General features: G+C 44.4%; 3 long non-coding RNA genes across 4 annotated transcripts in view; 2 read left to right on the forward strand and 1 right to left on the reverse strand.

Annotated features, from left to right (window-relative positions):
• Positions 1-24038, forward strand: part of LOC127462900 (uncharacterized) — a 33396-nt gene that overhangs the window by 8576 nt on the left and 782 nt on the right. The gene's annotated exons all lie outside the window — the stretch shown is intronic.
• Positions 81-16130, forward strand: LOC127462899 (uncharacterized). Its single transcript, XR_007900585.1, has 2 exons — positions 81-205; positions 16022-16130. It is a non-coding gene; the product is annotated as an uncharacterized LOC127462899 (long non-coding RNA).
• On the reverse strand, positions 2823-24020 carry LOC127462902 (uncharacterized). The gene is made up of 2 exons (XR_007900591.1): positions 18920-24020; positions 2823-3100 (listed from the first exon to the last, which is right to left on the reverse strand). It is a non-coding gene; the product is annotated as an uncharacterized LOC127462902 (long non-coding RNA).

A 24038-nucleotide genomic window follows, 5' to 3' on the forward strand; every position in this document is an offset into this window, starting at 1 on the left:
GGGCTCATTTATGGCCTTTTTTGTTTAATGGGGTTATTAGTTGTTTTGTGATTAAATGGAGAAATCAGAGTTGAAGAGTTGAAAGATGATTTGTAACTCATCGATTGCCAGGAGAAGGAAGTAATAGGGTTGGGAATAACAGTGAGATGAGGATAAGGGGGATTCCGAGGAGGGTTGGGCTTATGAATTGATCAAAGAAGCTTAGGTTCATGGTCAGTTTCAGGAATGGGTTTTTATAGTGGGTAGTGTTTTGTTGGAGGGTGAGTTAGTTGGGGTAAATAGTAAGAGTTTAGGTTGAAGGATAAGAGAAAAAGTGAATCATGAAGTTAGTATGATAAAAAGTCAAGGTGCAGGGTTTAGTTGGGGCATGTCATTAAGGAGGGTGAATAATCCTCTTTGTCTAGCTTAAAAGGCTAGTGCTGGTTCATAGCTTCTTAATGATTAGGATGTTAGAAGTGAAGATCAGTTTTCGAAGTGTGTTAGAGGGGCTGATTCTACTACGATAGGTATGAAGCTGTGGTTGGCTCCACAGATTTCTGAGCACTGACCGTAGAAGATTCCAGGACGGGTTGTGATAAAGGAAGTTTGGTTCAGTCGTCCTGGAATTGCATCGGTTTTTACACCAAGGCTAGGAACAGCTCAGGAGTGGAGAACGTCATCAGCTGTAACAATAATTCGAATCGGGGATTCTATTGGAATGACGATGCAGTTATCAACTTCTAGGAGGCAGAAATGACCGAGTGGTAGATCCATAGTTGGTAGTATGTAAGAGTCAAAAGATAAATCTTTAAAGTCTGTATATTCGTAGGATCAGTATCATTGGGGGCCAATAGCTTTGAGGGTGAGGTCAGGTTCATCGATTTCGTCTATCATGTAGAGGATTTGAAGGGATGGGAGGGTTAGTATAATTAGGACAATGGCAGGTAAGATTGTTCAGACAAGTTCTACTTCTTGTGCGTCGACGGTGTTGGAGGATAGTTTTTCTATAAGTATAAGAGCTTGTAAATACAGGACTAGGCTACAAATGGCTAGTGCGACTATTAGGGCGTGGTCGTGAAATTCAATAAGTTCTTCTATAATAGGGGATGAAGCGTCTTGAAAACCAAATTGAGAGTGGTTGGCCATGGAGTTGGGATGGGATGTACTGGGTTTTCACCTGTGATTTAGTCTTGACAAGACTATGTAATGATTTTACTAACAACCCATAAGAAAGAAGCATGAGTGGTTTGATGCGGTTGGCTTGAAACCAGCTTATGAGGGTTCGATTCCTTCCTTTCTTGTACTTGGACAAAAGCTGGTTCTTCAAAGGTATGGTAGGGAGGAGGGCAGCCGTGAATTCATTCAATGTTTGTGGAGGTAAGTTCTGGTTGCACTACTTTCCGTTTGCATGCGAAGGTTTCTCAGATAATGAACATTAGTATAATTACAGCTACTATGGAGATGAGGGAGCCGATGGAGGATAGGGTGTTTCATAGGGTATAAGCATCTGGGTAGTCTGAGTATCGTCGTGGTATACCAGTTAGGCCTAGGAAATGTTGTGGGAAGAATGTTAGGTTGACCCCAAAGAATATTACTCCAAAGTGGGCTTTAGCTCATGTAGAGTGAAGGGTGTAGCCAGTGAACAGTGGGAATCAATGTGTGAAGCCAGCTAAAATGGCGAATACTGCCCCCATAGATAATACATAGTGGAAATGTGCAACTACGTAGTAGGTGTCGTGCAGGGCGATGTCTAGGGAGGAGTTGGCAAGAACGATGCCTGTTAGTCCACCAATGGTGAAGAGGAAAATAAAGCCTAGGGCTCATAGTATGGGCGGGTCTCATTTGATTGTTCCACCGTGTAGGGTTGCTAGTCAGCTGAAGACTTTAATGCCAGTGGGGATTGCAATAATTATGGTGGCGGATGTGAAGTAAGCTCGGGTATCTACGTCCATACCAACTGTAAATATGTGGTGAGCTCATACGATAAAGCCCAAGAAACCAATGGATAATATGGCTCAGAGTATGCCTATGTAGCCAAAGGGCTCTTTTTTACCGGCGTAGTAGGCTACAACATGGGAAATAATTCCGAATCCTGGTAGGATAAGGATGTAGACTTCTGGATGGCCAAAAAACCAGAATAAGTGTTGATATAAAATTGGGTCTCCGCCTCCTGCGGGGTCAAAGAATGTAGTGTTTAGGTTTCAATCTGTTAGAAGCATTGTAATGCCAGCAGCGAGGACTGGTAGGGAGAGAAGTAGAACTGCAGTAATTAGGACAGATCAGACGAATAGGGGGGTTTGGTATTGTGAGAGAGCAGGTGGTTTTATATTGATTACTGTGGTGATAAAGTTGATTGCCCCAAGGATGGATGAGACACCTGCCAGGTGAAGGGAGAAGATGGCAAGGTCTACTGATGCACCGGCGTGGGCTAGATTTCCGGCTAGGGGTCGGTATACTGTTCATCCTGTTCTGGCCCCGGCTTCTACTGTAGAAGATGCTAGAAGAAGTAGGAAGGATGGAGGAAGTAGTCAGAAGCTCATGTTATTTATTCGTGGAAATGCTATGTTGGGGGCACCAATTATTAATGGTACTAATCAGTTACCAAACCCTCCGATTATAATAGGCATTACTATAAAGAAAATTATAACGAAGGCATGTGCGGTGACGATTACATTGTAAATTTGGTCATCGCCTAAAAGGGTGCCTGGCTGTCCTAGTTCTGTTCGAATGAGGAGACTAAGGGCTGTGCCGATTATACCAGCTCATGCGCCAAAAATAAGGTAAAGTGTGCCGATATCTTTGTGGTTAGTGGAAAATAGTCAACGGTTGATGAAAGTCATAGGTAAGATGGCTGAGTGTAGAAGCGTTAGGTTGTAGTCCTTTTTACAGAGGTTTGATTCCTCTTCTTATCGATTCTGTAGTGAAGTTCATGTTGAGTTGCAAGCTCATTGATGTGCATTAAACATGTGCCGGGATCTAGTAGACAGAAGCCTGTTGGTTGGGGCATTTAGCTGTTAACTAAAATTTTATGGGATCAAAGCCCATCTGTCTAGGGGGAGGTTCTAGCTTAATTAAAGCATCTGAGTTGCATTCAGGAGATGCAGGTTAGTATCCTGTGTACCTTAACAGAAACTAAGAGGGATTAGCCCTTGTTTAAGGCTTTGAAGGCCTTTGGTTTAAATAACCTAAGTTTCTAAGGGATTGCGAGTACTATGGGAGATAGTGGTAGGAGTATAATTGATAAGGAGGTAAAGGTTGTGGTTAGGGTGTTAGTTGGTTTGTTAGTTTGTCATTGTTTTATGTAGTTAGTGAAGTTTGGGGGTAGTGTGATGGTTGCACAGTAGGCCAGTCGTAGGTAGAAGAAAAGTCCAAGTAAAGAGAGTAGGGTAATAGCTGTGGCTACTACTGTTAGTTCTTGTTTTGTGAGCTCTTGAATAATTAACCATTTGGGTAGGAATCCCGTTAGGGGAGGAAGACCTGCAAGGGAGAGGAGAGTGAGCATAAGGATTGTGGTTAGTGATGGGATTTTGGTTCATGTGGATATAACAGTGGATAGTTTTAGGGTATTGGTTGTGTTAAGGATGAAGAAGATGGCGGAAGTTGTTACAGTATATAGATAGAACGTAATTAAAGTCAGATTGGGGTTATAGTTGAGAATAATAGTTATTCATCCTAGGTGTGCGATAGATGAGAAAGCTAAAATTTTGCGAGTTTGGGTTTGGTTAAGTCCTATTCAGCCACCTAGGACTGCGGAAGCAATAGCTATCGAAGATAGGAGAGTTGGGTTGAGTGAGGGGGATGTTAGGTAGAATAGTGTGGTTGGTGGAAATTTTGTGACTGTGGCTAGTAGGAGGCATGTTGTTATAGTTGAGCCTTGAAGAACTTCTGGAAATCAGAAATGAAATGGGACTAAGCCTAGTTTAATTGAAATTGCAATAGTTAGTAGTATACATGATATGGGGTGGGTTAGTTGGGTGATGTCCCATTGGCCAGAGAATCATGCATTGGTCATGCTGGAGAGTAAAAGTAGCGTAGATGCGACTGCTTGAGTTAGAAAGTATTTAGTAGAGGCTTCAATGGCTCGTGGATGGTGGTTTTTAGAGATTAATGGAAGAATAGCTAAAGTGTTAATTTCTAAGCCGACTCATGCTATTATTCAGTGGTTACTCGAAATTGTGATTGAGGTTCCTAGGAGTAAGCTTATTGTGGAGATTAGTTTAGCTTGGGGATTCATTAGTAAGGGAAGGAGTTAAAGATGAATCCAGACTATAAAATTCTGAAATGAGAAGTTCTGTTGTACTAGACTTTATATTTTGCAGAAATTCCTGAGATTCATTGCGTTGTCCGAGCCCATACGATTGGACACACCTGTTCACCTGTCCAAACTTGGAAACTAGGTCTGCCAACCGGGAAAAGATTATCTCAAGTACTGTTGACTCCAAGTAAATGACCACTGTAATCCACTTAGATCTCCTCACTGGGGATAGACATGATTATATTATTGTCTGTATTCCCACTGTTACTCAGTTGTTATGTTGTTTACATTTTTAGAAATGACACTTCATCAATACACTGTTCGAGTCATTCACCAGTGTCATGGTCCAACCATGGACCACGCGGTGGGATGGAATCCAACAGCCCCCAGGAGCTGGTTTCTCCCCTGAGGGTGCAGAGCAGCAGGGCCTTTTCCAGACCCAACTGTACCTTCCAGAAAGATATCAGCTATACTTTGCTTCTTTGCTGACTTCTGTTTTAGATATCAATGTGTGGACCACCCTGGCCAATGTGACGAAGATGGACGTGATATGTGTGTCCATGGTAACTCCCACGAGTCCTTTTCGCACCTGTCTGGTTGGAATACCCATTGATAACTACTGGTGGGGAACTCTATATAATGAGACCGTGTTAGCAAACTGCACATATCCAGGAGTTGACATTTCTTCTTAGAGATATATACCAGAACGCATCAGTTTGGTGCAATGAGACTCTGCAAAAACAATTTATTCCTGGATCCGATGTGATAGGTCTCCCAAATGATCTGTTTCTCATTTGTGGACAAAGAGCATGGAAAGGTATTCCGGGAAAGGCTGTAGGAGGCCCTTGTACCTTTGGACGATTAACCTTTTTTCATCCTCGCAGCGTAACCTTGCCTAAACTAAGAAGACGCAGACGTAGCACACAGCGATTTATTCCAGACTGTAACTCTGATGTAGAGTTTTGGAATAAGGCTGAAAGAATAACTGCTCGTGTAATATCTCAGATAGGGACTGCTCATGCTTTGGCTTCTCTAAATAAACTAGGATGCTGGTTGACTAAAGAAGCTAATGCTACTTCTGCTGCTTTGAGTGCATTGCTCACAGATGTAGACTCTGTTAGACATGCAAGTTTACAAAATAGAGCTGCTATTGATTTTTTGTTGTTAGCCCAGGGACATGGCTGTCAAGATTTTGAGGGCATGTACTGCATGAATTTAAATGATCATTCTGAATCTGTTCATGCTAGCATCCAGAAATTAAAAACCCTTACTCAACAATTACATGTTCATGATGAATGGAACCTCTTCGGTGATTGGAAATGGGGATGGCCCTGGTTACGAAAAGCGTTAATAGGCTTGTCAATAGTTGGATGTATAATAACATGCATATTGTGTATGATTCCCTGTATACTAACATGTGTACGTCGAATGATAAACACCAAGCTAAATGCATTACAATCACGAGTAGTTCGTTATCACCCTCTTGCTACCATTGATCACACGGTGGTATGTAAGGGGGGTACTTTTGAATTAGATGATCAATGGAGCATAGAGGCGTGAGAACGAAGTCATATTAGGATGTGAAACCAGCTAGAGTATGGTACAATGTAACTTCATGGCAGAATCTAATTGTAAGGTCCATTGTGCTTTTCAGCAAGTCAGCCTGATATCCCCTATTATCAGAGCTGAGTTCTTCCTTGGTTTTGCTACATATTGCAAGATAGAGACATCTACCCTTGAAACACAATGGTAGAGGTCACACATAGGGGTGAGAAAGATGATGATGGGAGGAAGATTATGTGGGCAGGGGTCGCTCGCCCCTTGCCCTACAAGTAGGGCATATGCAGACTGCTGCCATGAGGTAATGATCAGGCGGTGTTTGGCTGCCATTCAGGCATCACCTTATACTGCGTACTGGCCCTACATAGTGTAATGTGGAACTGATAAAAATGGGGTGTCGGAGCTGCTGAGTTGAGCGATACTCATCCTACCACCGAGACTGTGTTGCTCCACGGGGACGCCCGCTAAGCATGGGTACTGACCAGCTGCTGCAGATCCTGACAGCCCTGGCCTGTCTGTGTGGGTAAGCACAGTTTTTTGATAGGAAGCAACTGAGAGAACAAACTTTTTTAATATCCTTTTTGTGTGCCTTTAATTCTCCTTTTATGTTTATAGTATTTTTCCTTTAGTTTTCCCTTTTTACTAACCAATATCGTGTTATCCATAATATTGTGTTAAGATCCTTCTTTGGTATCCCTTTTTCACTAGTTAATACTGTATTAAATGCTGTTCGTAGTATTTGTTTTAATGCCACCCGATAAGATAGTTATTTTGTATCCCTTTTTCTTTTTAGTTTTTAATCCCTCTTGTTAAGTTTATTACTAGTATTATTATTCTCACTGTAATAAAAGATATTTTGTGTGCTTGAGTATTTTTGGCACTTGTCTTTATTTCGGACATGTATCCGAACGTACTGCTACATAAATTGGCTTAGTCGGCAGGATACATGGAGGAATAAGCAGTGCCCCAGGGAATTCGTTGGTGGAGTGCTCAGTTGACGTGTCCCTGTGTATTGGTGGGAGATCTTCAGGTGGAGTGCACAGCCTGGAGAGCCGCGTCCTCGTGTGTGTTGTGTAAAAGGGAGATTCTCAGGTGGAGAGCATAGCCTGGGAAGCCGCGTCCCTGTGTGTGTGGTGAACTCTGTGTGGGTGCCGTGAGTGCCAGTGTCTGGGTTCATATCTTATAATTGTTTTGTTTTAAAGTGGTTTTTGTTGTTCTTGTTGATTAAGTTACTATATGGGAGGCAATGCGTGTGTTTTATATGCTTTGTTTGTTTTTTGCATATGGGAGGTAGTTCTGAGCAATTAATTGTGAGTATACCACACTTCTTGAGACCTAGAATTAAGATTTGTCCTTTTTTGCAACTGTTGTTTATATGTGCGACTTTGTTGTATTAATTGTAATAAATATATCTTGGGACGTAGAGGCAGCCAGGAGATAAGGCTAGATCGGACTTTAAATTTTTATTGTATTCGGTGTGGAGCGAATCAAAGCCTAGAAGATACCCAGTGGATTAGGTTTTATTGTTGTTTCACTCATAGATATGTCTTTCTGAGGATTTATTCAGAGTTATTGTAGAGTATGTATTTTGTGTTTGGTATATAGAGATTTTAGATCTGATGTGTATGTGTAGTTTGGCTTGTTTGTGATGTAAGAGCCATAGTTTGTGGATTAGTGTGTCTCATTGTGTTTAGCTTAAAAATTGAGAATCTTTTGTCTGTTAGTGAGAACATTAGTAGATTAAGATGAAAAGGTGGTTAGGAGGGTCAGCCGCAGGCGGCAATGAACCTAAGAAAGCTCCTCCCCGTGAATTAATAGAATTGGGACAGGAGCCATAGATTACTTTGTAGAATAAGTGGGAAGCATGTACAAAGATTCCTCTTGAGTATTGGGGGCAGCAGACCCCAATGGAGGTATTGCAATACTGGGAGTAGTTTACCCCTACTACTAAATCAAGCAGTCATCTGGAACAGGCTGGACGAATGGGGGGGTGCACTGCTTACTGCATACAAGTTAACTGTGGAAAAATGCAAAAAACTGCAGGAGCAGCTGAATGCTCTAAGAGCCACTCAGCTGGTACAACGCCAGACTTTACTTGACCTTCAGGCCTAAAAGAACAGGGTAGAAGATAAATGTGTTACTTTAGCTGAGAAATATGCTGTGAGAACTGTTCGGCACAGGCAAAGGAAAATAGACCCAAGTGATCGGGGACCAGGGGTGCGAGCTATAATCACTTCCCCTGATTGAGATCCAGAGAAGTGGGATAGTAACATATAGAGTAGTAGTGATGATTCTGATGAGGACGATTTTATAGAAAATTCAGAGAAGTTATCAACATCAGATGAGTTGGCACACAGAGCAAGGGGCTGACTCTGTGATAATAGACGATGTTGATGCCACGAAGTTTTTAGGGTTAACTAATGATGTATATGTACAAAATGCCCTTCGGCGTTTAAGACGAACACCAGGAGTTGATAGAACTTTGGTTTCAGTTATTGCTGAAGGTCTCAGTGACCGTTTTACTAATGATGGATCATGGTAGGATGGAAGTTCATCCTGGGTAACTCTGCATCAAGCAATCAAAATATTAAAGGGGGAAGAAATGAAAATAGTTATTGAGCTGCAAAGCCCTGAACTTTACATGCAACAGCCTTTAATTCCAGTAATGCGAAACAAATTGTTAGAAGGCTGTCCTGTACCCTGGAAACCATACATTATTCCACTGTTAGTGTCTAACTCAGGGGCACCCACAGAAGAGATCATAGAGAGGTTGCAGCAACTTGGTGACCTTCCAGGCCTCCCACCCACAGAACAAAACCTTAACTTGATACTGTTGTAATGAGGAGGGGTAATATGATACCTCAAGTAAATATTAAGTTGTTAGTATTTGGAAGGGGGGAGTTGTTTGTGTTTTGTCTCCCACAGGACCCTGCTGGCTTCCAGCATGTTTGATGAAACCTTATCATGAGCGGCAAGAATTCTGGACAGAGATCAGTGAATGCTGAGCAGCACAAGACCAGCCCGAATATCACATGGAAGAAAAACATATCCTAAATATAATTAATTGTGTCTACTAACTTTTGCTAACTGGTGTAATGACTCAGTTATCGTGTACCTGTCTCTCGTGTGTCTTGTCCACACCTGATGTTGTGATTTATGTAATGAACAATGTCAATGTCCTGACCAGAGGCTGGGAGGCTATAGCTACCAAAGCCATGATTACTCCTGCATTAGCCTATTCAGTGCAGGTCATGTATCTTGAATAACAAGATGGATTGGTTATTCTTTCCTGCATAGCAAGTCTCGTGTCTCAATAGATCCCTGGATCTACTGCTCCAGAGATAAGAAGGTTTATATTTCTTAGATGAGTTGCACCAACAATCTGTATGCTTCGTTTTGTATTACTGGTAAGCAACAATCAGAATTGGAATATTATTCCTGAACAGTGTGCTGCCAAGTTGTTCTGGCAGCAGTGTTAAAGGTAAAGGCTAAAGCTAAGCCCTGGCTTCAAGAAGTGAAGGACATATGTGATGCCGTGTGCAGAGGGACTGCAATTGTACTTGGTTTTGTCTCCTGGGATGGGGCAGACGTGCCATTAAGGGGGGAAAGAAGACAATGGAAAACTATAAAACTTGTAACATCCTGAAGCCTAATGGTCATCACTGTATAGAATGATCTGTTTCTGTGCTATTCATGCCACACCAATGATGTTTGTGAAGATCAGGCAGAACGGTGTGGTTTGGGAATTCTAAATCAGACACTGATTGTTTTGCAGTGCTCATATTTGTATGTGTTTCATCCCGGTAGTGTTACAGCAAGTGGCAAGAATTATTTGGAATCAACAAATGACAGAAACCTTTTGGCTTACGAGTCTATACAAGAATATATGTGATTGTGAAATAACCATGTGTGAGGTGCTGGGCCTGGCAGAAGAAAAGCTTATGTTGAAAAGCTGGTTGGTAAGACTGCAAATGAAGGACTGATGTTTGTGGACCTCCCTATGGGCTCTGGCTCGCATCATGTTTACAATTTTCTTATGATGAACTGGTAATATTCTAGTTAAGTACAGAAATGATTTCACACTCAATGGTATAGTTAATATGAAGATGGATAAAATTCTTTTATAGCATGGAGGCAAGAGATAACCTGTACTATCACTCCATGAGGTGAAGGGGGATTGACTGCAGTCAGGGGTAAACTGGGGCAGGACGGTTTGCTCCCGATGAGGCCTGGAATCTGTACAGAGAGTGCAAGCTTTCTGTGGGAGCGGTTGGTGAGACCAGGATGTTGTCTGGTGTTGCATCAAACTCCAGATAAACATTGCCTGTGATAGCGCCTAACAGACCTATAAACGTGTGACTGGCAGTCAACCACTTCATACTATAAAAGATGAATCCAGACTATAAAATTCTGAAATGAGAAGTTCTGTTGTACTAGACTTTCTATTTTGCAGAAATTCCTGAGATTCATTGTGTTGTCCGGGCCCATACGATTGGACACACCTGTTCACCTGTCCAAACTTTTAGAAATGACAATTTCTAGAATTTTTAGAAATGACACTTCATCAATACACTGTTCGAGTCATTCACCAGTGTCATGGTCCAACCATGGACCACGCGGTGGGATGGAATCCAACAGCCCCCAGGAGCTGGTTTCTCCCCTGAGGGTGCAGAGCAGCAGGGCCTTTTCCAGACCCAACTGTACCTTCCAGAAAGATATCAGCTATACTTTGCTTCTTTGCTGACTTCTGTTTTAGATGTCAATGTGTGGACCACCCTGGCCAACGTGACGAAGATGGACGTGATATGTGTGTCCATGGTAACTCCCACGAGTCCTTTTCGCACCTGTCTGGTTGGAGTACCCATTGATAACTACTGGTGGGGAACTCTATATAATGAGACCGTGTTAGCAAACTGCACATATCCAGGAGTTGACAGTTTTTCTTAGAGATATTTACCAGAACGCATCAGTTTGGTGCAATGAGACTCTGCAAAAACAATTTATTCCTGGATCTGATGCAATAGGTCTCCCAAATGATCTGTTTCTCATTTGTGGACAAAGAGCATGGAAAGGTATTCCGGGAAAGGCTGTAGGAGGCCCTTGTGCCTTTGGACGATTAACCTTTTTTCATCCTCGCAGCGTAACCTTGCCTAAACTAAGAAGACGCAGACGTAGCACACGGCGATTTATTCCAGACTGTAACTCTGATAGTGCACGGAAGAAGAGAAGAAAGAGTTAAGGAAGAAACCGAGAGGTCAAAGCAGCCACTGGAGAGAGTGGAGAGGGTCAATGCAACATCGAACGCGGTGAGTGACTGGGACACACCCCGCACGTCTAAGACTGCTCCCTGGGCGAAAGCGTGCCTGCAGCTCGGAGAACGAGCCGCGGAGCACCTTAAGATCGTCAGGGAAAGGCCTGTTAGTCCCCTGAGTGTCGGTCATCTGGTAAAGCGACTCTTCGCTACCGACTGTGTGGACCATGTGCAAGAAGCGGCTTGCCGCTGCCGCGTCCTAGTAACCCCAGCCACCACTGACCCCCGCGGAGCCCCCCCTCCAGTTTTCTGTCCAGCAGAAACTGGCCGTGGCTCCCCGCCTGCTCACCGCTGCTGACTGACCCTGCGGCGTGCTTAAAAAGCACTGCCAGCAAAAAGCCCCTGCACCGTATTCAGACCGCGCGGGCTTCACCGAGGCGCCGCGCCGCGCCTTCCGACACAGCGCGCCCCCGACCCCCGCGCCGCCCAGTGAACCGCGGGAGCCCCGGAGCCGCCGCTGCCGCCGCTGCGAACGCCGCGCTCAGCGGAGACGGAACCGGGACCACGCCGAGCCGCCGCCACGTGACTGAGACGCCGCCGTCAGCGCCGCCGCTTCGTTCGCCACTTTGCAACCCGCACACGCCGATCCCTGCAGCCCCAAGCCGCCGCCTCTACAACCAGCCCCCGCGTCCGTCGCTACAGCTGCCCGTGCCTGCCGCCGCCGCTTGCCGCCTGCCGCCTGCACCGGGACATCAGCCGCCGCCGACGGGACGCCACAACCCAACCGACAGTGAACCAACACAAATCAACAAACCGACAGACCCTCTTCAGCAGCGCACCCCAGCAGCGCCGAGACACAAAGGTAACATGGGAAATTTTTTCCCTACCGAAGTATCACGGGACACAGAAGCACTGGCTGCTCTGCTGAATCCTTACTATGTTCAGGTTACAAGGGCTGAATTATCAGAGTTGGTGCGGCTCATTAAAGCAGCCGTACCAGAACTACCTCTGGTTGAAGCCCTCAACATTCACATATGGGACAAAATAGGCAATCTTATCAAACTCAAGGCTCAGAGAGGGGATTCCCAAGCAAACAATGCTTACCCAGCCTGGCAAGCTATAATGACTGCATTAAGCAGATCCCACCAAAGAACGACGAACACATACACCCCCACTCAGGTTGCAAGCAGCAGCCCCACTTTTACGCGCCGCAGTTTGAACTCACAAAGCTCCGCGGGGGGAGGGGGTGGAGCCGTTCACAATTCAACTCCCGGGAAGGGAACCGGGAGCCCAAGGGACATGGACCGGCGGGAGGGAGCGGGGTCCCAGATGCGAGGTTCCAGTCAGTGGGACAGCAGCAGGGGGTCCCGTGACGGGAGTGGGGGGGCTAGCCCAGCTTACTCGCCAACCCATCCCGCGCATGAACGCCGAGTACGCGCCCAGGAGCGGGCACCACCATCTCGCCTGCCACGCGGTTCGGACACCGACCCGTCCTTCCCCGCCCCCGCGCCGTACTCCCCAACCACCACCACCACCCACCCACAGACAGCCGCTTTCGCCGGAGCTGCAGGGGGGGGGAATGGGAGGAATGGGGGAGGAGGAGGGGGATTTCAGGATAGCTCCGCCGGCAAGGGATGAAGCAACATACCGAGAAGGTACAATTGATAGGTGGGCTTTATGCAGAGAAGAGGCATTGCGTACTGGGGACTTACAAGTTATACAAGCATGTCCAGTAATTATCGGTCCACGTCAAAGCCGCAGGTTCCAACCATTACCACATGAACTAACCAAAGAACTAAGACAGTTAATGAGAGAAACTGGTGTATCATCCCCTAACACGCTTGCATTTTTAGAGTCACTAAGTTCCACATACATCTTCATGCCTCATGACTGGAGAACCTTGTTACAAATAAGCCTTTCTAACACACAATACAATGTATTGCTGAACGATTTTAGAGAAATCTGTTCTGCTTAAGCTAATGATTCGCAAGCAGGGGTATCAGCACACCAACTCACAGGGGATGGGAACTATCGTTCCATAGATGCTCAAACCGGTTACAATAGAGAGGTATACGAGGTAATAGCAAAACATGCCATGCGGGCAATAAGAAAATTACCTACATCAGACAGAGATGCAAACTTGTCATTTACCAAAATAATACAGGGCCCAACAGAACCTTACACAAAATTCCTAGATCGGCTGCAATCTGCTCTGGATAGGCAGATTGAAAATGAGGAAGCCAGGGAAATCCTTAGTAGAAGACTGGCTTTCGAAAATGCTAATGTGGATTGTAAAAGAGTTCTGCAAACCCTTCCTAAGAGGGAAACTTGCAGTATCTCAGAATTAGTTCATGCCTGCCAAGAGGTGGGTTCTTTAACACATCAATCAGATTTGTTAGCAGTAACACTGAGTACTCAGTTAAGGACAGAGCAGGGGGCCAGACCCAAAGATGGTTGTTTCATTTGTGGGGCCCCTGACCATTTCCAAAGGGACTGCCCTCAGAAACCTCTAGCATTGGCACCTCGAAAGCAACCCAAAGCAAGGAGGATGCCAAAAAACTGGAGGCGAGGGGCGCTGTCGCATGCCCCGGTACAGCAATCACATGTGACACAGGGGAACAGGCTGGCGATTTGTGCCCCCCCAGCTCAACCAGCGCTCTGTGCCCCTGCACCCCAGCCAGCGATCTGTGCCCCGCCACATCAGTGGACTTATCCAACAGGGACACAGTCCTCATAACTTCCACTGAGGTGGTGCTAATCCCGACTGGACATCGGGGTCCCCTTAATCCAGGGGTACTGCTAGACCAGTGCCTGCTTCACAGGCTGAGAACGCTAACATAAGAATGGGTATTAAGGTGGGGGATGTTGTCTGAGTTTGAATAGGTCACATAGAGAGGGCAATATATATTGATAGTATTATACTTTCTAAGCATAGTAGGGCAGAAATTAGGTGTATTCGGTGAAAGGCTAGTCCTAAACTACTTAGGGTGAAGGCGGAGTAGAAGCTTAGATGCAGAAAGGTCATTGAGAAAGTCACGGAGTAGGACTGTGGTTTGTTGAGCCGAAATCAACTGTCTTTGCTAGACTAACTTTCTGAAGTTACTCTGCCCCCTTGAATTCATTCATAGATTAGCCCTAATGCGAGGAGGAGAATGACTGCGGAGGTTCATGTTAGGGTAGTGAGAGGGGAGAGGAGTTGAGTAGCTCATGGGAGGGGCAGTAGGAGGGCAATTTCTAGGTCAAATAAGAGGAATAAGATTGCGACAAGGAAGAATCGGATTGAAAATGGGAGGCGGGCGGAGCCCAGTGGGTCAAAGCCACACTCGTATGGGGATAATTTTTCTGAATCTGGATTTATCTGGGCTAATCAAAGGTTTAGTGAAGTTAGGATAATACACAGTGATAGGGAAATTGTGAATATAAAGAGGATGATGTTAATTGCCTTTCTCTGGGTTTGATCCAGATTTTAGAGATTGGAAGTCAATTGTAATTAATATACTAGAAGGGCAAGATCCTCATCAATAGATTGTTATGTAGAGGAACAGTCAGATAATGTCAACAAAATGTCAGTATCAGGCCGCTGCTTCAAAGCCAAAGTGGTGGTTGGATGTGAAATGGAATTTTACGAGGCGGAGGAGGCAAATCAAGAGGAAGGAGGATCCAATGATTACGTGGAGACCATGGAATCCTGTGGCAACGAAAAAGGTCGACCCATAGACTCCGTCGGCAATTGAGAATGGGGCTTCATAATATTCTATTGCTTGAAGTGCTGTAAAGTAGAGTCCTAATAGTACGGTTATAAGTAGAGCTTGGGTAGCTTGGTTTCGATTACCCTCTGTGATGCTGTGATGTGCTCATGTAACAGTGACTCCTGAGGCTAGGAGGATAGCAGTATTTAGTAGGGGGACTTCTATTGGGTTTAGAGGTTTGATTCCTATAGGGGGTCATTGTCCTCCGAGTTCTGGAGTAGGAACTAGGCTGGAGTGGAAGAATGCTCAGAAGAATCCTAGGAAGAAGAATGCTTCGGATGTAATAAATAGAATTATTCCGTAACGTAAGCCCTTTTGGACTGTAGGGGTATGGTGGCCTTGGAATGTGCTTTCTCGTACGATGTCACGTCATCATTGGAGTATCACTAGGACTATAGAGAGTAGGCCTAGGAGTAAGAGTTGGATAGAGCTGTGGTGAAATCATATGGCTAGTCCAGAGGTTGTTAGGAGGGCGGCTGCTGCTCCAAAAATGGGTCAAGGGCTTGGGTCTACTATGTGAAATGAGTGGGCTTGGTGTGTCATTAAGGGTTAAATGTTTTCTTGTAGGTAAAGGCTTAGAAGAAGTACAAAGACATATGCTTGGATTATTGTTACGGTCACTTCTAGAATTGTTAAGAGGAGTAGAATGGTTATAGTTAGAAGAGACACGGTAGGTATAATGGGAAGGAGGACGGTAGTGGCTGTTGAAATGAGTTGGATGAGTAGGTGTCCAGCTGTGAGGTTGGCTGTGAGGCGAACTCCTAAGGCTAGAGGACGAATGAGAAGGCTTGTTGTTTCAATTATGATGAGGGCAGGAATTAGAGGTGTTGGGATGCCTTCTGGTAGAAGGTGTCCAAGAGAAGCTGAGGGTTGGTTTTGTAGACCTGTTAGCAGAGTGGCAAGTCATAGAGGGAAGGCGAGGGCTAGGTTTATTGATAGTTGGGTGGTAGGTGTGAATGTGTAAGGTAGGAGGCCTAATAGGTTAATAGTTAGAAGCATAATTATGAGTGATGATAGGATTAGGGCTCATTTATGGCCTTTTTTGTTTAATGGGGTTATTAGTTGTTTTGTGATTAAGTGGAGAAATCAGAGTTGAAGAGTTGAGAGACGATTTGTAATTCATCGATTGCCAGGAGAAGGAAGTAATAGGGTTGGAAATAACAGTGAGACGAGGATGAGAGGGATTCCGAGGAGGGTTGGGCTTATGAATTGATCAAAGAAGCTTAGGTTCATGGTCAGTTTCAGGAGTGGGGTTTTGTAGTGATTAGTGTTTTGTTGGAGGGTTGGTTGGTTGGGATAAATAGTAGGAGTTTGGGCTGCAGGATAAGAGAAAAAGTGAGTCAGGAAGTAAGTATAATAAAAAGTCAAGGTGCGGGGTTTAGTTGGGGCATGTCATTAAGGAGGATGAGTAATCCTCTTTCTCTAGCTTAAAAGGCTAGTGCTGGTTCATAGTTTCTTAATGATTAGGATGTTAGAAGTGAAGATCAGTTTTCGAAGTGTGTTAGAGGGGCTGATTCTACTACAATAGGTATGAAGCTGTGGTTGGCTCCACAGATTTCTGAGCACTGACCGTAGAAGACTCCAGGGCGGGTTGTGATAAAGGAAGTTTGGTTCAGTCGCCCTGGAATTGCATCGGTTTTTACACCAAGGCTAGGAACAGCTCAGGAGTGGAGAACGTCATCAGCTGTGACAATAATTCGAATCGGGGATTCTATTGGAATGACGATGCGGTTATCAACTTCTAGGAGGCGGAAATGGCCGAGTGGTAGATCTATAGTTGGTAGTATGTAAGAGTCAAAAGATAAGTCTTTAAAGTCTGTGTATTCATAGGATCAGTATCATTGGTGGCCAATAGCTTTGAGGGTGAGGTCAGGCTCATCGATTTCGTCTATCATGTAGAGGATTTGAAGGGATGGGAGGGCTAGCATGATTAGGACAATGGCGGGTAGGATTGTTCAGACAAGTTCTACTTCTTGTGCGTCGACGGTATTAGAGGACAGTTTTTCTATAAGTATAAGAGCTTGTAAATACAGGACTAGTCTACAAATGGCTAGGGTGACTATTAGGGCGTGGTCGTGAAATTCAATAAGTTCTTCTATAATAGGGGATGAAGCGTCTTGAAAACCAAATTGAGAGTGGTTGGTCATGGGGTTGGAATGGGATGTACTGGGTTTTCACCTGTGATTTAGTCTTGACAAGACTATGTAATGATTTTACTAACAACCCATAAGAAAGAAGCATGAGTGGTTTGATGCGGTTGGCTTGAAACCAGCTTATGAGGGTTCGATTCCTTCCTTTCTTGTACTTGGACAAAGGCTGGTTCTTCAAAGGTATGATAGGGAGGAGGGCAGCCGTGAATTCATTCGATGTTTGTAGAGGTAAGTTCTGGTTGCACTACTTTCCGTTTGGATGCGAAGGTTTCTCAGATAATGAACATTAGTATAATTACAGCTACTATGGAGATGAGGGAGCCGATGGAGGATAGGGTATTTCATAGGGTATAAGCATCTGGGTAGTCTGAGTATCGTCGTGGTATACCAGCTAGGCCTAGGAAATGTTGTGGGAAAAATGTTAGGTTGACTCCAAAGAATATTACTCCAAAGTGGGCTTTAGCTCATGTGGAGTGAAGGGTGTAGCCAGTGAACAGTGGGAATCAATGTGTGAAGCCAGCTAGAATGGCGAATACTGCCCCCATAGACAGTACATAGTGGAAGTGTGCAACTACGTAGTAGGTGTCGTGCAGGGCGATGTCTAGGGAGGAGTTAGCAAGGACGATGCCTGTTAGTCCACCAATGGTGAAGAGGAAAATAAAGCCTAGGGCTCATAGTATGGGTGGGTCTCATTTGATTGTTCCACCATGTAGGGTTGCTAATCAGATGAAGACTTTGATGCCAGTGGGGATTGCAATGATTATAGTGGCGGATGTGAAGTAAGCTCGGGTGTCTACGTCCATTCCAACTGTAAATATGTGGTGAGCTCATACGATAAAGCCTAGGAAGCCAATGGATAGTATGGCTCAGACTATGCCTATGTAGCCAAAGGGCTCTTTTTTACCGGCGTAATAGGCTACAACATGGGAAATAATTCCGAATCCTGGCAGGATAAGGATGTAGACCTCTGGATGGCCAAAAAATCAGAATAAGTGTTGATATAAAATTGGGTCTCCACCTCCTGCGGGGTCAAAGAATGTGGTGTTTAGGTTTCGATCTGTTAGAAGCATTGTAATGCCAGCAACGAGGACTGGTAGGGAGAGGAGAAGTAGAACTGCAGTAATTAGGACAGATCAGACGAATAGGGGGGTCTGGTATTGTGAGAGAGCAGGTGGTTTTATATAGATTGCTGTGGTGATAAAGTTGATTGCTCCAAGGATGGATGAGACACCTGCCAGGTGAATGGAGAAGATAGCAAGGTCTACTGATGCACCGGCGTGGGCTAGATTTCCGGTTAGGGGTGGGTATACTGTTCATCCTGTTCCGGCCCCGGTTTCTACTGTAGAAGATGCTAGGAGAAGTAGGAAGGATGGGGGAAGTAATCAGAAGCTCATGTTATTTATTCGTGGAAATGCTATGTCGGGGGCACCAATTATTAGAGGTACTAATCAGTTGCCAAATCCTCCGATTATAATAGGCATTACTATAAAGAAAATCATAACGAAGGCATGTGCGGTGACGATTACATTGTAAATTTGGTCATCGCCTAAAAGGGTGCCTGGCTGTCCTAGTTCTGCTCGAATGAGGAGACTAAGGGCTGTGCCGATTATACCAGCTCATGCACCAAAAATAAGGTAAAGTGTGCCGATATCTTTGTGGTTAGTGGAAAATAGTCAACGGTTGATGAAAGTCATAGGTAAGATGGCTGAGTGTAGAAGCGTTAGGCTGTAGTCCTTTTTACAGAGGTTTAATTCCTCTTCTTATCGATTCTGTAGTGAAATTCATGTTGAGTTGCAAGCTCATTGATGTGCATTAAACATGCGCCGGGATCTAGTAGGCAGAAGCCTGTTGGTTAGGGCATTTAGCTGTTAACTAAAATTTTATGGGATCAAAGCCCATCTGTCTAGGGGGAGGTTCTAGCTTAATTAAAGCATCTGAGTTGCATTCAGGAGATGCAGGTTAGTGTCCTGTGTACCTTAACAGAAACTAAGAGGGATTAGCCCTTGTTTAAGGCTTTGAAGGCCTTCGGTTTAAATAACCTAAGTTTCTAGGGGATTGCGAGTACTATGGGAGATAGTGGTAGGAGCATGATTGATAAGGAGGTAAAGGTTGTGGTTATGGTGTTAGTTGGTTTGTTAGTTTGTCACTGTTTTATGTAGTTGGTGAAGTTTGGGGGTAGTGTGATGGTTGCACAGTAGGCCAGTCGTAGGTAGAAGAAAAGTCCAAGTAAAGAGAGTAGGGTAATAGCTGTGGCTAATACTGTTAGTTCTTGTTTTGTGAGCTCTTGAATAATTAACCCCTTGGGTAGGAATCCTGTTAAGGGAGGAAGACCTGCGAGGGAGAGGAGGGTGAGCATGAGGATTGTGGTGAGTGATGGGGTTTTGGTTCATGTGGATATAACAGTGGATAGTTTTAGGGTATTGGTTGTGTTAAGGATGAGGAAGATGGCAGAAGGTGTTACAGTATACAGATAGAAAGTAATTAAAGTCAGATTGGGGTTGTAGTTGAGAATAATGGTTATTCATCCTAGGTGTGCGATAGATGAGAAAGCTAAAATTTTGCGAGTTTGGGTTTGGTTAAGTCCTATTCAGCCACCTAGGGCAGCGGAAGCAATAGCTATTGAAGATAGGAGAGTTGGGTTGAGTGAGGGGGATGTTAGGTAGAATAGTGCGGTTGGTGGAAATTTTTTGACTGTGGCTAGTAGGAGGCATGTTGTTATAGTTGAGCCTTGAAGAACTTCTGGAAATCAGAAATGAAATGGGACTAAGCCTAGTTTAATTGAGATTGCAATAGTTAATAGCATGCATGATATGGGGTGGGTTAGTTGGGTGATGTCTCATTGGCCAGAGAATCATGCATTGGTCATGCTGGAGAATAGAAGTAGCGTAGATGCGGCTGCCTGGGTTAGAAAATATTTAGTAGAGGCTTCAATGGCTCGTGGATGGTGGCTTTTAGAGATTAATGGAAGAATAGCTAAAGTGTTAATTTCTAAGCCGACTCATGCTATTATTCAGTGGTTACTTGAAATTGTGATTGAGGTTCCTAAGAGCAGGCTTATTGTGGAGATTAGTTTAGCTTGGGGATTCATTAGTAAGGGAAGGAGTTAAACCATCATTTTCGGGGTATGGGCCCGATAGCTTAATTAGCTGACCTTACCAGAAAATAATATAGAGGGAGTATAGAGGATTTTGATTCCTTTAGCGTAGGTTCGATTCCTACTTTTCTAAAATTGGGAAATGAGAGGGCTGGTATACCTCTATATTTACTTTATCATAGTAACCCTTTTGGATTCAGGCACATTTCCTTGAGTGTCTTAGGTAGGGAGGTAGGCCTGCATAGGAGATAGGAAGGCTGGTATGCCATAGGCATAAGGCTAATGTTAGGGGTAAGAAGTTTTTTCAGAGCAAATGTATGAGTTGATCATATCGGAATCGAGGGTAAGAGGCGCGGATTCATAAAAATCCTGCGGAAAGGAGGAGGGTTTTTGTAGCTAGAGTAGGGGGAATGAGTTCCTGAGGGAGATTAAGTGAGCTGGGGTTTAGGAATAGAATGGTTGTGAGCGCATTTATTAGTATAATGTTAGCATATTCGGCGAGAAAAAATAAGGCGAATGGCCCTGCGGCATATTCTACGTTGAACCCTGAGACTAGTTCAGATTCTCCTTCTGTCAGGTCAAATGGAGCACGGTTTGTTTCGGCAAGAGTGGAGATATATCATATTATTTCTAGGGGTCAGGAGGAGAAAATGAGGTAGAGAGGTTCTTGAGTTGTAGCTAGGGTATTGAGGGTGTAGTTACCACTAAGGATAATTACGGATAGGAGAATAATGGCCAGGGTAACTTCGTAGGAGATAGTCTGTGCGACTGCTCGGAGGGCACCGATTAAGGCATATTTTGAGTTGGAGGCTCATCCTGATCATAGAATTGAATAGACTGCCAAGCTAGATAGCGCTAGAAGGAAGAGTATGCCAAGGTTTAGGTCGGTAAGAGGAAAGGGTAGGGGAAGTGGTGTTCAGATTGTAATTGCTAGGAGAAGGGCTAATATAGGGGTAGATATAAATAAATAGGGGGATGAAGTCGATGGACGAATAGGTTCTTTGATGAATAGCTTCACTCCATCTGCTATAGGTTGTAAGAGACCAAATGGTCCTACAATATTAGGGCCTTTCCGGGCTTGCATGTAACTTAGAATCTTACGTTCAACTAGGGTAAGAAATGCTACGGCGATGAGGATGGAGAGAGCATAGGATATTGATATAATAAGGTAAGTGAGGGTTAAGTGAATTGTCATGTGATTTGTGTCGGAGCTAGGGAGAGGATTTGAACCTCTGGGTAAAGGGCTTAAGCCTTCTGCATTTGCCAAGCTCTGCCACGCTAGCGGTCCTTTTCTAGGAGGGGGTTGTGGTGAAGCTTTTAGTAATTTAGTTGGGTTCATTACTGGGTGCGAAGGCGTGCTTGTGGTATAGGCCTTACTTCTTCGGTCCTTTCGTACTAGAAGGAGTTATAACATAGATAGAAACCGACCTGGATTACTCCGGTCTGAACTCAGATCACGTAGGACTGTTAATCGTTGAACAAACGAACCCTTGGTAGCGGTTGCACCACTAGGATGTCCTGATCCAACATCGAGGTCGTAAACCTCCTTGTCGATGTGGGCTCTTGAAGGAGATTACGCTGTTATCCCTGGAGTAGCTAGGTTCATTACTCAATTATATTGGGTCTGGTTGCTATTAGCACGTTGATGGGTAGTTCTTGGTTAAGATGGATTGTCTGGTATTTGGAGGTTGAGTTTATCTCCAAGGTCGCCCCAACCAAAAAATGCATACCAGCAAAATCCCGGGGAGTGGGCCCTGTGGGTGAGTATTGTTAATGGGAGTGGTAGCAGATTTTAAAGTTCCACAGGGTCTTCTTGTCTTATGGGGATATTCCTGCTTTTGCACAGGGAGATCAATTTCACTGATTATCTGTAGGAGACAGCTAAGACCTCGTTAAGCCATTCATACAAGTGCCGATTTATGGGACAATTGATTGCGCTACCTTTGCACGGTTAGGATACCGCGGCCGTTGAACGTATTGTCACTGGGCAGGCTTCACCTTTAATACTTGGTTTGCTAAAGGCTATGTTTTTGGTAAACAGTCGGGCCTTGGATTTGCCTAGTTCCTTTTACAGATTTTAATCGTCTTTGGGGGCGCTCCATAGGTGGGTTAACAGAGTTTTGGGTATAAGGTCTTGTTAAGGTTAAAAAATATCCTGTGGATTGTTAATAATGTTGTAATGTAAGCTTGCACCATAGAGGGGATCCCTAGTTACTTATTTTAGCATAAATTCTCTTATTTAATATAAGTTAGCCTATTGGGGAAGAGGGAGTCATAAGGGAGTTTGGATTTTTTTGGGAGAGGAGCTTTGACGCATTCTTTAATGGTGGCTGCTTGAAGGCCCACAGTTAAGTTGTAATTGAATTTATCCGCTAAGGGAGAGTGTACTCTTTTTTAAAGGAACTGTACCTCCTTTAAATAGCCCTTAATTCGCTTCATGTGGGTTGAGTGTAGTCCTGGGAGGTGAATTAAGAGGGAACTAAGATTCATTTCATAGGCAACCAGCTATCACCCAGCTCGATTGGCTTTTCACCTCTACTAACGAGTCTTCCCACTCTTTTGCAACAGAGACGGGTTTGCTCAGTAGATAGCTGCTCGTGAGTAGCTCGCTTGGGTTTCGGGGAGGCAAGCTTAAATTGGGGTTTTGCTTGGGTAGTTTCTCGCTAAATCATGATGCAAAAGGTACAAGGGTTGGTCTTTGCTATTTATTGCTTGGGTTGTCATTACTATTTCATCCTTCCCTTACGGTACATGATCTCTATTGCGTCTTGAGTTTACCTTTCTATCGCCTAGACTAGGTTGAGTAAGAGAATGTTTTGATTTAATAGGTGGTATTAACTTGGTTTCTATGTAATCTGGTAGAAGAGCTAGAGTTAGGCTTCAAGGCGATCTGATATGGGGCAGATATCTTTCAGGTGTAAGCTGAATGCTTTAGTTATAGCTACGCCTTGGTAGACTAAGTGCACCTTCCGGTACACTTACCTTGTTACGACTTGCCTCATCTCTAGCTTAAGGGTTTATTATAAATAGAATTAATTATAGCTTGTGAGGAGGGTGACGGGCGGTATGTACGTGCTCCAGAGCCAGCTTAAAGGAGGCATTATTATCCTGCTTTACTGCTAAATCCGCCTTTTAGGAGTGATTTCACACTCCTTGTCGTGAGGTATTCTATGTTAGAAAATGTAGCCCATTTCTACCATCTCATGAGCTATACCTTGACCTGTCTTATTAGTGGGATGTTGCTGTTGTGCCCACTGTTAAACCCTCAGTTTAGGGGTGGGCTGACGACGGCGGTATATAGGCTGATTTGGCAAGGGATGGTTGGGTGTATCGTGGGTTCTCGGTTATAGAACAGGTTCCTCTAGGTGGGTTTGGAGCACCGCCAAGTCCTTAGAGTTTTAAGCGTTTGTGCTCGTAGTTCTCAGGCGGATGCTTAAGTGGTGAAAGCATCAGGATTTAGGGCCAGGCATAGTGGGGTATCTAATCCCAGTTTGTGTCCTGGCTTTCGTGGAGTTTTGTTGATCATGAAGCTAAGATCATTTCTATGGGAGTATTAGATGCATCTTGTGCTTATAACAGCTTGGTTACATTTCAGTCTTAGTTGAAGTGATAGTGGAAAACCACTCTTTACGCCGTATAAAGTTAATTTGGGTTTCTTGTGTGACCGCGGTGGCTGGCACAAGATTTACCAACCCTGGTAGGTTGCTTTAACTAAGTCAAGTTTACACTTATTGCTTAATATTAATTACTGCTGAAAACCCGTGGGGGCGTGGCTAGGCAAGGCGTTTTGGGCTACAACTGGAGTGGTGTGCCTGATGCCTGCTCCTACTGTCTTTTTAAGGTGCTGAGGGCATTTTCACTGGGATGCGGATACTTGCATGTATATATTTGGCAAGAACTAACTGTAAGGTTAGGACTAAGTCTTTTTTGTCCTTGGGTATGTGCAATAGCCGTCTTAACATCTTCAGTGTTATGCTTTATTGTAAGCTACAAGGACTAA

Source organism: Manacus candei, unplaced genomic scaffold, assembly GCF_025592945.1.
Source record: "Manacus candei isolate 608988 ecotype Guabito, Panama unplaced genomic scaffold, ASM2559294v1 h1tg000143l, whole genome shotgun sequence".
NCBI lineage: Eukaryota > Metazoa > Chordata > Aves > Passeriformes > Pipridae > Manacus > Manacus candei.